The sequence below is a fragment of the Bos indicus x Bos taurus genome, unplaced genomic scaffold (genome assembly GCF_003369695.1).
Source record: "Bos indicus x Bos taurus breed Angus x Brahman F1 hybrid unplaced genomic scaffold, Bos_hybrid_MaternalHap_v2.0 tig00002747_arrow_arrow_obj, whole genome shotgun sequence".
Lineage (NCBI taxonomy): Eukaryota > Metazoa > Chordata > Mammalia > Artiodactyla > Bovidae > Bos > Bos indicus x Bos taurus.
In genome coordinates, this window is record NW_020867566.1 from 36134 (window position 1) to 48400 (window position 12267).

The window sequence follows — 12267 nt, forward strand, 5'->3', positions numbered from 1 at the left end:
CTGCTCCTTTCTCCTGGGTCCTGGTGCACACAAGGTTTTGTTTGTGCCCTCCACGAGTCTGTTTCCCTAGTCCTGTGGAAGTTCTATAATCAAATCCCAATGTGCTCCAAAGTTTAACTCCTTGGGATTCTCAGTCCCTTTGCCAGATCCCCAGGTTAGGAAATCTGGAGGTGGGGTGATCTGGGTACCGACCTGGAATGGATGGAGCTGGGGAGGTCTGTATGCTGACCTGGCATGGATGGAGGTGGGGTGGTCTCTGCACTGACATGGCATGGATGGATATGGGGTAGTCTGTGTGCTGACCTGGCAGGGATGGATCTGGGGTGTCTCTGCACTGACCTGGCATTGATGGAGCTGGGGTGGTCTGTGTGCTGACCAGGCATGGATGGAGCTGGGGTGGTCTCTGTGCTGACCTGGCATGGATGGAGGAGGGGTGGTCCATGTGTTGACCTGGCATGGATGGAGCTGGGGTGGTCTGTGTGCTGACCTCGCATGGATGGAGGAGGGGTGGTCCGTGTGCTGACCTGGCAGGGATGGAGCTGGGGTGGTCTTTGTGCTGACCTGGCATGGATGGAGCTGTGGTGGTCCGTGTGCTGACCTGACATGGATGGAGCTGCGGTGGTCTGTGTGCTGACCTGACATGGATGGAGGAGGGGTGGTCCGTGTGCTGACATGGCATGGATGGAGCTGGGGTGGTCTGTGTGCTGACCTCGCATGGATAGAGGAGGGGTGGTCCGTGTGCTGACATGGCATTGATGGAGCTGGGGTGGTCTGTGTGCTGACCTGGCATGGATGGAGCTGGGGTTGTCTGTGTGCTGACCCGGCATGGATGGATTTGGGGCGGGGCCAATCTATGTGTTCCTAAGCAACAAGAGTTAAGCCGTGGTTGACTGGTGGGTGGGAGAGCTTGTTTATGATCAGGCAGGGAGGAGGCATATTCCTGGAGCTTTTAAGTTACCTAGGTCTGCTTTGTTTATTTTTGTTGTTCAGTCCTTTGGGTTTTAGCCATGTTCCTTCATCTGCTAGATGTTTCTCTGTCATTTCCTTTTGTTTAATTTACTGTGTTTGTGATCCGTTTCTTGGTTGAAAGGCTGTAGTTCCTCTTAACTATGGAGTCTGCCTCTCCTGAGTGGGATTGAACCAACGCCTTGTGATGGTTTCCTGGTTGGGGGGATTTGTGTGTGTGTTCTGGTAGGTGGAGCTAGATCATGTCTTTCTGAAAGGCAGTGGCTGTGTCCACTAGTGTGGTTTGGAATGTAGGGGTTCAGTATGGCTTTGAGCAGACTGTCTGCTGATGTGCAAGGCTGCGCCCCTATCTGGCTGAAGGATAGGCGAGGGGTGTTTGGCACTACAGCTTGCTGGCTTTGGGGTGTGGCTTAGTCTTAGTGTTGAGATGGAGGCTTTTGGGAGGGCACTCACCTATTAATGTTCTGTGGGGCCAGGAGTTCTCTAGTGATCAAAAGTCTTCAGGTCATTAGCTGTCAGCCACTTCCTTCCCCAGGGGATTTTCCCCACCAAAGGATCAAAGCTAGGTCCCTTGCATTGCAGGCAGATTCCTTGCTGTCTGAGCCCCCAGGGAAGCCCTTAGAAAATGCCTGCTGGCACTGATTAAATATTAAACAAATATGTGTTGAAAATGCAGAGTATAGTGATGAATAGCAGAGACTGATTATCATGATAATTATTGTTATTTGGCAAGTCTTTGTTGTCAGATTATAGCAGGAATATGTATGGTAGGATATAGGAACACAGTACAGTTTCCAACTGTGTGTTCATCGGAAAGTTTCTTGGGGTGATGGCAGGTCCTCAATTACCTTCTAAAGACAGTGACAGGATTTCATTGCTTTGTGTTCTTTTTTTTTTTTTTAAACCTTCCTTAGCTTTCTCATCTATTTGTTGTTGTTGTTTACTGGCTAATTCTTTTTAGACTCTTTGTGAACCTATGGACTGTGGTCCACCAGGCTCCTCTGTCCATGGGATTTCCCAGGCCAAAAAAAAAGAAAAGCCAGGTTTGGGGAAAGAGTACATGGGCAGAGACCTCTGAGAACACAGGGATGGAAAGGCTGGCCAGGAGGGGATGAGGGTCAGAAAACTTTGGGTTTACACGAGGTCTGGGCAGGAACCATGGCTCCCAGGCCTGGCCGTGGACACTGCCCAACACCCATCTGCTTGCCCTCTGTCTGTCCTGCCCCACATTTGCCAGGAGCCCTGGGGTCTAGACTGTTGTACTTGCTGAGCTCTGAACACAGCTGTCTGCTTGCAGGTGTGTGGGAGGGATGGAGTGCTCTTAACGACTTGTTACAACTCTGGAAAGTGGGACCGAGGGGCTGGGGTTAATCTGGCTCCAAAGAGCTGAGGGCCCTATGTCAGTCCCAGAGCCAGAGGTCAGACCAGAGCTGCTAAAGAAGGAGCCCAGAGGGTTTATTGAAAAGCCAGTGAAATTGGTTATTAGAAAGCAGCACTGAAAAGATTACAAACAAAAACCTGATATGAACTAAAGTGTGAAACAAATGTGAAGTATTGTTGTCACTGGTGTTTTGAAGAAAGCTAGATTAAATGTGTTCTATAATCAGCACGTTTATCCCAGAACTTTCAGTTTTATTTCCACCACACAGCATCAGCAGTGGGTGGTGGCTCTGCAGCACTGGAGCAGCGAGCAGCTGAGAGGAGATACCCCACGCAGAAGGTCAGGAGTGGCACTTGTGAGGCGATAGATAACCCATGTTCAAGGTAAGGAGTGGTCTAATCACATGGACCACAGCTTGCCTAACTCAATGAAACTATCAGCCATGCCGTGTAGGGCTGCCCAAGAGGGATGGGTCATGGTGGAGAGTTCTGACAAAACGTGGGCCACAGGAGAAGGGAATGGCAAGCCACTTCAGTATTCTTGTCTTGAGAACCCCATGAACAGTATGAAAGGCAAAAAGATAGGACACTGAAAGATGAGCTCCTCAGGTAGGTAGGTGCCCAATATGCTACTGGAGATCAGTGGAGAAATAACTCCAGAAAGAATGAAGAGACAGAGCCAAAGCAAAAACAACACCCAGTTGTGGATGTGGCTGGTGATGAAAGCATGGTCGAATACTGTAAAGAGCAATACTGCATAGGAACCTGGAACGTTAGGTGCGTGAATCAAGGCAAATTGGAAGTGGTGAAACAGGAGATGGCAAGAGTGAACGTCGACATTTTAGCAATCAGCAACTAAAATGGACTGGAATGGGTGGATTTAACTCATTATAGTAGATGACCATTATATCTACTACTGTGGGCAAGATTCCCTTGGAAGAAATGGAATAGACATCATAGTTAAAAAAAGAGTTCAAAATGCAGTGCTTGGATGCAATCTCAAAAATGACAGAATGATGTCTGTTCGTTTCCAAGGCAAACCATTCTGTATCATGGTAATGAAAATCTGTGCCCCGACCAGTAATACTGAAGAAGCTAATGTTGAATTGTTCTGTGAAGACCTACAAGACCTTTTAGAGCTGACACACAAAAAAGATGTCCTTTTCATTATAGGGGACTAGAATGCAAAAGTAGGAAGTGAAGAAACATCTGGAGTAACAGGCAACTTTGGCATCAGAGTACAGAATGAAGCAGGGCATAGGCAAATAGAGTTTTGCCAAGAGAACACACTGGTCAAAACAAACACCCTCTTCCAACAACACAAGAGAAGACTCTACACATGGACATCACCAGATGATCAACACCAAAATCAAATCGGTTATATTCTTGCAGCCAAAGATGGAGAAGCTCTATACAGTCAGCAAAACAAGACCAGGATCTGACTGTGGCTCAGATCATGACCTCATTATTGTCAAATTCAGACGTAAATTGAAGAAAGTAGGGAAAACCACTAGATCATTCAGGTATGACCTAAATTAAATCCCTTATGATTATACAGTGGAAGTGAGAAATAGATTTAAGGGACTAGATCTGACAGAGTGCCTGGTGAACTTTGGACGGAGGTTTGTGACATTGTACAGGAGGCAATGACCAAGACCATCCCTAGGAAGAAGAAATGTAGAAAGGCAAAATGGTTGTCTGAGGAGGCCCTACAGATAGCTGTGAAAAGAACAGAAGTGAAAAGCAAAGGAGAAAAGGAAAGATATACCCATTTGAATGCAGAGTTCCAAAGAATAGCAAGAAGAGAGAAAGCCTTCCTCAGTGATCAGTGCAAAGAAAGAGGAAAACAATAGAATGGGAAAGTGTAGAGATCTCTTCAAGAAAATCAGAGATATGAAGGGAACGTTTCATGCAATGATGGGCTCAATAAAGGACAGAAATGGTATGGACCTAAAAGAAGCAAAAGATATTAAGAGTAGGTGGCAAGGATACACAGAAAAACTGTACAAAAAAGATCTTCATGACCCAGATAGAGATGATGGTGTGATCACTCACCTAGAGCCAGATATCCTGGAATGTGAAGCCAAGTGGGCCTTAGGAAGCACAACTATGAACAAAGCTAGTGGGGGTGATGGAAATCCAGTTGAGTTATTTCAAATCCTAAACGATGATGCTGTGAAAGTACTGCACTCAATATGCGAGCAAATTTGGAAAGCTCAGCAGTGGCCACAGGACGGGAAAAGGTCAGTTTTCATTTCAATCTCAAAGAAAGGCACTGTCAACGAATGCTCAAAGTATTACACAATTACACTCATTGCACATGGTAGCAAAGTAATGCTCAAAATTCTCCAGGCCAAGCTTCAACAATACGTGAACCATGAACTTCCAGATGTTCAAGCTGATTTTACAAAAGGCAGAGGAACCAGCGATCAAATTGCCAGCATCCCCTGGATCATCAAAAAAGCAAGAATTTCACAAAAATCTCTATTTCTGCTTTATTGACTAGGCCAAAGGCTTAGACCGTGTGAATCACAATAAACTGTGGGAAATTCTGAAAGAGATGGGAATACCAGACCACCTGACCTACCTCTTGAGATATCTATATGCAGATCAGGAAGCAACAGATAGAACTCATCATGGAACAACAGACTGGTTCCAAATAGGAAAAGGAGTCCATCAAGGCTGTATATCAGCACCCAGCTTATTTAACTTATATGCAGAGTACATCATGAGGAACACTGGCCTGGATGAAGCACAAGCTGGAATCAAGATTGTGGGGAGAAATATCAATAACCTCAGATATACATATGACACCACCCTTATGGCAGAAAGTGAAACAGAACTAAAGAGGCTCTTGATGAAAATGAAAGAGGAGAGTGAAAAAGTTGGCTTAAAGCTCAACGTTCAGAAAACTAGGATCATGGCATCTGGTCCCATCACTTCATGGCAAATTCATGGGGAAATAGTAGAAGACTTTATTTTTTTCACGTGAGCTGTGTGTCCTTGTGTGGCTGTGTGGAGAAGTGCCCCTGGTACCCCCAATGGTTCCCCTAGCACACCCCTGTGCTCACGCCTTGCCCCCATCCCCCTGGGGCAGCTCCTGTCGATCTTGCCTTGTGACCGTAGCCACCTTGCAGGCGCCAGCAGCAACTTATTGAAGCCTGAGTGACACCTGCCCCTGTGACATGTGGCCAGAATGTCCCAGGGAAAGTGTGACCCTGGTGCCCATGAGGAACACACCCGCCCTGCTGCTTGGGGTGGCTCGGTCTGCCGTAGCACCATGTCTAGGGTCACAGGCTGGCTGCCAGTCAGCCACTAGCTCCTTCGGTATGTGGTGTAAGACCATGGGCTCATCAGCGGTAGCCCATGGAACCCGTGGGTCTCGTCTGTGATGGTGAAAATGACCTGCAGGCAGACGGGGCGCTGGGAGTGCTCACAGCCTGGCCCAGTGCTACCTGGGGCCCAGCATCCCAGGGCTGGAGTCGGGGGACAGGAGCCCCAAGGCCAGCTGGTGCATTGTGGGTGGGTCTGGGGCCCCCCCAGAGGAAGCACTCAGTTTGAGGGGCCCCTGGGCCTGGAGGTTCCCAAGGGTTAGGACACCCTGAACAGGTTATGAGAAGGGGACAGGGAACTGGAGGGGCTCGGGTGAGCCTCTGTCTGCATGGGGTGAGTCAGCCTGACCTTGGGGTTGGGTGGTGTGGGCATGCAGTAGTCAAGGCTGGGGGCTCAGAGCAGGTGCCCATTCAGATTGGGGGGGGCAGGACCAGCCTGCAGGTCAAAGTGCATCTCAGGGCTCCACCCATCTGGCCCTCATGCCCATGTATGGGTAGAAGCTCTCCTGGCCCCTCTTCTGCCAGTAGCCCTCAGTGACAAAGGACAGCTTGCCAATGAGCACCTTCATCTGGCCTGGTGGCAGGAGCCCAGGACAGCGGTCGTCCAGGTCTGTGCAACTGGGGAGGGGAGGGGGCGGTGCAGAGGGGCCCCCGCCTGGTCTCCTGGGTCTGTGTGCTCAGTGGCCTGACTTGGACCAGGGTGAGCAGGGCCTGGATGGCTGTGGAGTAGGGCAGCACCCAGGAACCAAGGCTACACTGCCTCACTGTCCTCAGGGAATCCCAGAGAAGGCAAAGAAGCTCCCCGTCCACCCACAAGCAGTTATCACTTCATGTCTGACATGAACAGATTTTCTCTATGAGTAAGTGTACTTATTTACAAACTTAAATAAACTGGGTTGTTCTAACCATACTACCCTGCCCTGGCAAGGGCCAGGAGCCATGTGTCCTGCCAATCCCCGGGAAGAATGGAAGGTGCCCACCCAGGGGGTCCCAGCAGGGTTCTGGGTGGTGGTTAGGGGGTCAGCAGAGCGATTGCGGTGTGCAGACCTGTAGGTCCACAGAGGCTCCTCAGGATAGTAGAGAGCATCAGGACTGGGACGGGTGAAAGAGGAGTGGCCCTGCAGCCTAGGGCTGGGAATTGGGGTGAGGTAGGAAGGTTTGGCCTCTGGTAGAACTTCTGCTCCAGAAGGACTGGAGTTATTGTCTGTCTCCTCATGGCTGTCCCAGAGGCAGGTGCTAAACAAATACCTGTCACTGAATGGACAGTCTGAGTGTGAAGGTGCACAGGAAAGGTGGTGTCAGGCAGCAGACTGGGAGTTAAGCAGATGAGGAGGCAGAGACAAGAGAGAGGCATACAGGGTTTCTGAGTATGGACTCTGAGCCCGCTTGGGCTCAGCTCCCCCCAGCCCGTCTGTTCCCCAGACAATCTGTTTTTAACAGAAAGCTCCCTCTGGACTTTACTCACTTGGGTGACCTGCGCTGCATGACTTAAAAAGCAGCTCCAACTCTGTTCCCAGCACCTGAGCCTGAAGACTCTGAAGCCTTTTCTACCTCTGCTTGTGTGGTGGTGCTTAGTGGCCAAGTTTTGGATGTGGCTTTGTGGTTTTCTCATGTGCGGAGCTTATCTCCACCTGCAGGGCCGCCAATGCCTCCAGCGCCTCCAGTGGGGGCTGGTCACTCGAGGCTCCTGTTCTTGGATATTCCTGGCCCTGCTCCTCCGGCTTCTCCTCCTGCTCCTGCGAGGACAGCTTCCCTTGCTCCTCTTCCGCCATCACTTCAGCCTCCTCAATGATGTCTTCCACCAGCAGCTGGAACACGTTCTGGACCGCACCACCTCTCTGTCCTCCAGGGCTGCTGCTTCCTCCACTGCCTCCCCACTGAAGAAGGCAGCCACCTCGCCTGGTGGGCCACCTGCTGCCTGCAACATCCCTAACAGCCCCAATGCACCGGCACGTCTCAGGGCCCTGGCACCCTGAATCCTTGGTTCGCACCAAAGAAGCCCCAGGGTCTCCGTGAGCAGAGGACCCAGGGAAGGATGATGCTCACAAAGGTGCTTAATTCAGCCTGCCTCCGTGAGAATCACCTGGGTCTCACGTGCTGGAAGCAGAGCTGCTCTGAATGAGATTAGGATACATGAAGCCCCCAAGCCTCCAGTCTCAGCCTATCACCTGCTACCTGCATGACCTGAATCCAGGCTGTGCATCCAGGCTGCATGAGCCTGAGCTTCCCCACCGGGGAGGAGAGGGTCCTGGCCTCTACACGGATCTGCCTTCAGGCCTCACCTCCTGATCCCCTCACAACCTCTGTGTCTTGTCACTTCCCTCTCATGGCAGGACCTTCCTCCTGGGGGTAATACTGCAGGGGGTTGACTCTCAGGCCCTCGCCAATGATCTGCTGGCCACACAGGGGAGTCAGCATATGGATGAGCAGCCCTGAGCCCTCCCATGGGCAGCCAAGAACCCCAGCACCAATTGTCTATTCTGGGGAGGCCCAGATGGACCCCACCTCAGCAATCCTGTTACATCCTGGAGAGTTGTGGCCCAACAACCAGTTGAGGAAGTTCACGCTGCAGGTGTCCTGCCTGAGGCTGGGAGCTCCCATCCATCCTCACAGAAGCTGTGGACCGGAGAGGACGTACATGCCCTATATCCTGAAGGAGGATGGGGGAGACAGGAAAGATTCAGGTAGGTGGCGCATCTGACTCCCTCTCCCACCCACCCACACCGCCCTGGGAGCCAGGTGGCACCAGCAATGCCAAAGTAGTACTCCTTAACAATCTCTCTGTTCCTGAAGGACGGCTTTTCCCGAAAGGAAAATACCAGCTTGCAGCGGGACAGGGGATGGCCTCATTCCGGCACCCCCAGGGCCTGGGAGGATGGAAAAGGTGAAGGTGCACAAGCTTCTAGGGTCCGCAGCTTCCCTGCCAGGCAGGCATCTGCATCTTCCTTTTTTCCTTTCCAAAGGCTCACGGTGAATGCATGGACCCAGGTCATAGGATCCTCCGACCCCAACATGCCTGCCCAGCTCCCCCACCCACCTGTCCTCAGGCTCCCTCCCTGCGCTTCAAAGCCATCATGGAGCTAAACAAGTTTCATCTCAGTCGCTGATCATGACGGGCATCTGGCGGTGGTTCATAATCTGCTCGAAGTCAAGGAGCCAGTCATGCCACATGCTGGGGAAGGAAGAGTCTCGAGGAACAGGGTTAGTCTTGGGCAGAGCAAGGGCACCGGAACAGGCCTCTGTGAGTACTCCCTTTCAGGAGTACTTGTTTCCTATTGGGACCACCCGCTCTTCAGGCACAGAGAGGTCGTATGGGAGTACCACTTTGGCATCGCTGGTGCTCTGCATCTGGGTACTCCCGCTTGCCCAGCTGCCACACTGACAACCCCGGCCCCTGCCACACCATGCGACACGCTCATCCCTCTGGGTCCCCTGTGGTCTTCTGGGACCCTTGTTCACATCCCCCAAGGGAGGATCTGTTTCTGACCGCTCTTGATGTATGCCTGGCATGTGTGTCCTGGGAAGCGGCATGTCAGTTGCCTGAAAGTTCAGGATCTGCAGTCTCTGCAGCATGCATTCTGCGTGCGCAAGTGCCTGTGTCTGTGCATTTAGCAAGAGAGGCCTGGGTCTCTTCCCTGCTCCCTGTCTTGACAAGAGGTGGCATGGATGTACTGGAGTCATCTGTCAGACTGTCTCCAGTCACTGATGACACCCATTCCCTGCCAAAGTGTATGGCTCCTATTCAGATGTGAGCCGGATGGAGCCTCCCACAGTCATTTGCTCAGACACGTACAGGTAGAGAGGTTCCCAGGTTCTGCTGGCACTGTGCCTGTGGAGATCACAGCGCCCCCGAACCGTAATTCCCATGCCCCCCAGTTCCCTTGGCCTCCCCTCGGCTGGCGGGTCCCCTCAGCCCCACCCCTCCTCCTGCTCCTGTCCTTCCTTCTCGTCCTCCTGAGCATCTGACCTCTGAGAAGTGGCACAAAGGATACGGCATTGGCCCACAAGCCAGAGTTGCCCTGGATGACGCAACTTGTCTGACTCAAGGGAAGCTTTCTCCTCTGATGGTCCTTCCTCTGGAGCCGAAGATAGGCTTTGGGGGTCTGTCTCATTTGCGGGGCTCAGCTCCACCTGCCGGACCGCCAACGCCTACAGTGCCTCTAGTGGGGGCTGGTTGCTCGAGGCTCCTGTTCTTGGATATTCCTGGCCCTGCTCCTCTGGCTTCTCCTCCTGCTCCTGCGAGGACAGCTTCCCTTGCTCCTCTTCCGCCACCACTTCAGCCTCCTCAATAATGTCTGCCACCAGCAGCAGGAACACTTGTCGGACTGCACCACCTCTCCGTCCTCCAGGGCCGCTCCTTCCTCCACTGCCTGCCTGCTGAAGAAGGCAGCCTCCTTGCCTGGTGGGCCACCTGCTGCCAGCAACATCCCCGATGGCCCTGGCTCGCCGGCAAGTCTCAGGGCCCTGGCACCCTGAATTGGTGGGCTCACATCGAAGAAGCCCCGGGGTCTCCGTGAGCAGAGGACCCAGGGAAGGATGATGCCGACAAAGGTGCTTAATTCAGCCTGCCTCCATGAGAATCACCTGGGTCTCGGGTCTCACGTGCTGTAAGCAGAACTGCTCTGAATGAGACTAGGACACATGAAGCCCCTAAGCCTCCACTCTCAGCCTGTCACCTGCTACTTGCATGACATGAATCCAGGCTGTGCATCCAGGCTGCATGAGCCTGAGCTTCCCCACAGGGGAAAGGAGAGGGTCCTGGCCTCTACAAGGATCTGCCTTCAGGCCTCACCTCCTGATCCCCTCACAACCTCTGTGTCTTGTCACTTACCCCTCATGGCAGGACCTACTGATATGTTGGCCACACAGGGGAGATCAGCATGGGACTAACCAGGCCCCGAGCCCTTCCTGGGCAGCAAAGAAACCCAATATCAATCACCCATTCTGGGGAGGACCAAATGGACCCCACCTTAGTAATGCTGTTCCATCCCGGAGAGTTTTGGTCCAACAACCAGTTGAGCAAGTTCAGACTCATGGTGACTGGCCTGAGGCTGGGAGCTCCGCATCCATCCCCACAGAAGCAGTGTACCGGAGAAGATGTCTCATGAACAGAGAGGTCGTTAAGGAGTACGACTTTGGCATCGCTGGCCTCTGCATCTGGGTACTCCCGCTTGCCCAGCCGCCACACTCACATCCCCAGCCCCTGCCATACAAGACAATGCGCTCATCCCTCTGGGTCTCCCATGGTCCTCTGGAACCCTTGTTTTCATCCCACAGGGAGGATTTGTTTCTGACCACTCCTGATGTATGGCTGTCACGTGTGTCCTGGGAGTGGCATGTCAGTTGCCTCCAACTTCATAATCTGCAGTCCATGCAGCATGCATTCTCCGTGCACAAGTGCCAGTGTCTGTACATTTAGCAAGAGAGGCCTGGTTCTCTCTCTTGAGCCCTGTTTTCACAAGGGGTCGCATGGATGTACTGGAGTCACTGGGCATACTGTCCCCGTCACTGATGACATTCATTCCCTGCCAAAGTGTGTGGCTTCTATTCAGATGCGAGCCAAACTGAGCCTCTCACAGTCATTTGCTCAGACCCGTACAGGCAGAAAGATTCATAGGCTCTGCTGGCACTGAGGCTGTGGAAATCACAGCTCCCCTGGCGCCCAATTCCCTTGCCCCCTAATTCCCTTGGCCCCCGCTCCCTGCCTCAGCTGGCGGGTTCCCTCACACCCACCCCTCCTCCTGCTCCTGTTCCTTCTTGTCCTCCTGAGCATCTGACCCCTGAGAAGCAACACTAAGGATACGGCTTTGGGCCACAAGCCAGGGATGCCCTGGCTGATGGTACTTCTCTGACTCAAGGGACGCTTTCTCCTCTGATGATCATTCCTCTGGAGCCAAAGATAGGCTGTGGGGTCTTTCTCATTCGGGGAGCTCAGGTGCACCTGCAGGGCAGCCAATGCCTCTAGTGCCTCCAGTGGGGGCTGGTCGCTCAAGGCTCCTGTCCTTGGATTTTCCTGGCCCTGCTCCTCCAGCTGCTCCTGGTCCTGCAAGGGCAGCTTCCCTTGCTCCTCCTCCACCACCACTTCAACCTCCTCAATGATGTCTTCCACCAGCAGCTGGAATACTTTCCGGACCGCAACACCTCTCCGTCCTCCAGGGCCGCTGCTTCCTCCACTGCCTGCTCGCTGAAGAAGGCAGCCTCCTCGCCTGGTGGTCCACCTGCTGCCTGCGACATCCCTGACGGCCCCAGTGCGCCAGCACATCTCAGGGCCCCAGCACCCTGAATTCTTGGTCTTGCACTGAAGAAGCCCCAGGGTCTCCATGAGCAGCAGGACCCAGGGAAGGATGATGCCGACAAAGGTGCTTAATTCAGCCTGCCTCCGTGAGAATCACCTGGGTTTTGCGTGCTGGAAGCAGAGCTGCTCTGAATGAGACAAGGACACCTGAAGCCCCCAAACCTCCAGTCTCAGCCTGTCACCTACTACCGACATGACCTGAATCCAGGCTGTACATCCAGGCTGCATGAGCCTGAGCTTCCCCACCGGGGAGAGGAGAGGGTCCTGGCCTCTATACTGATCTGCCTTTAGGCC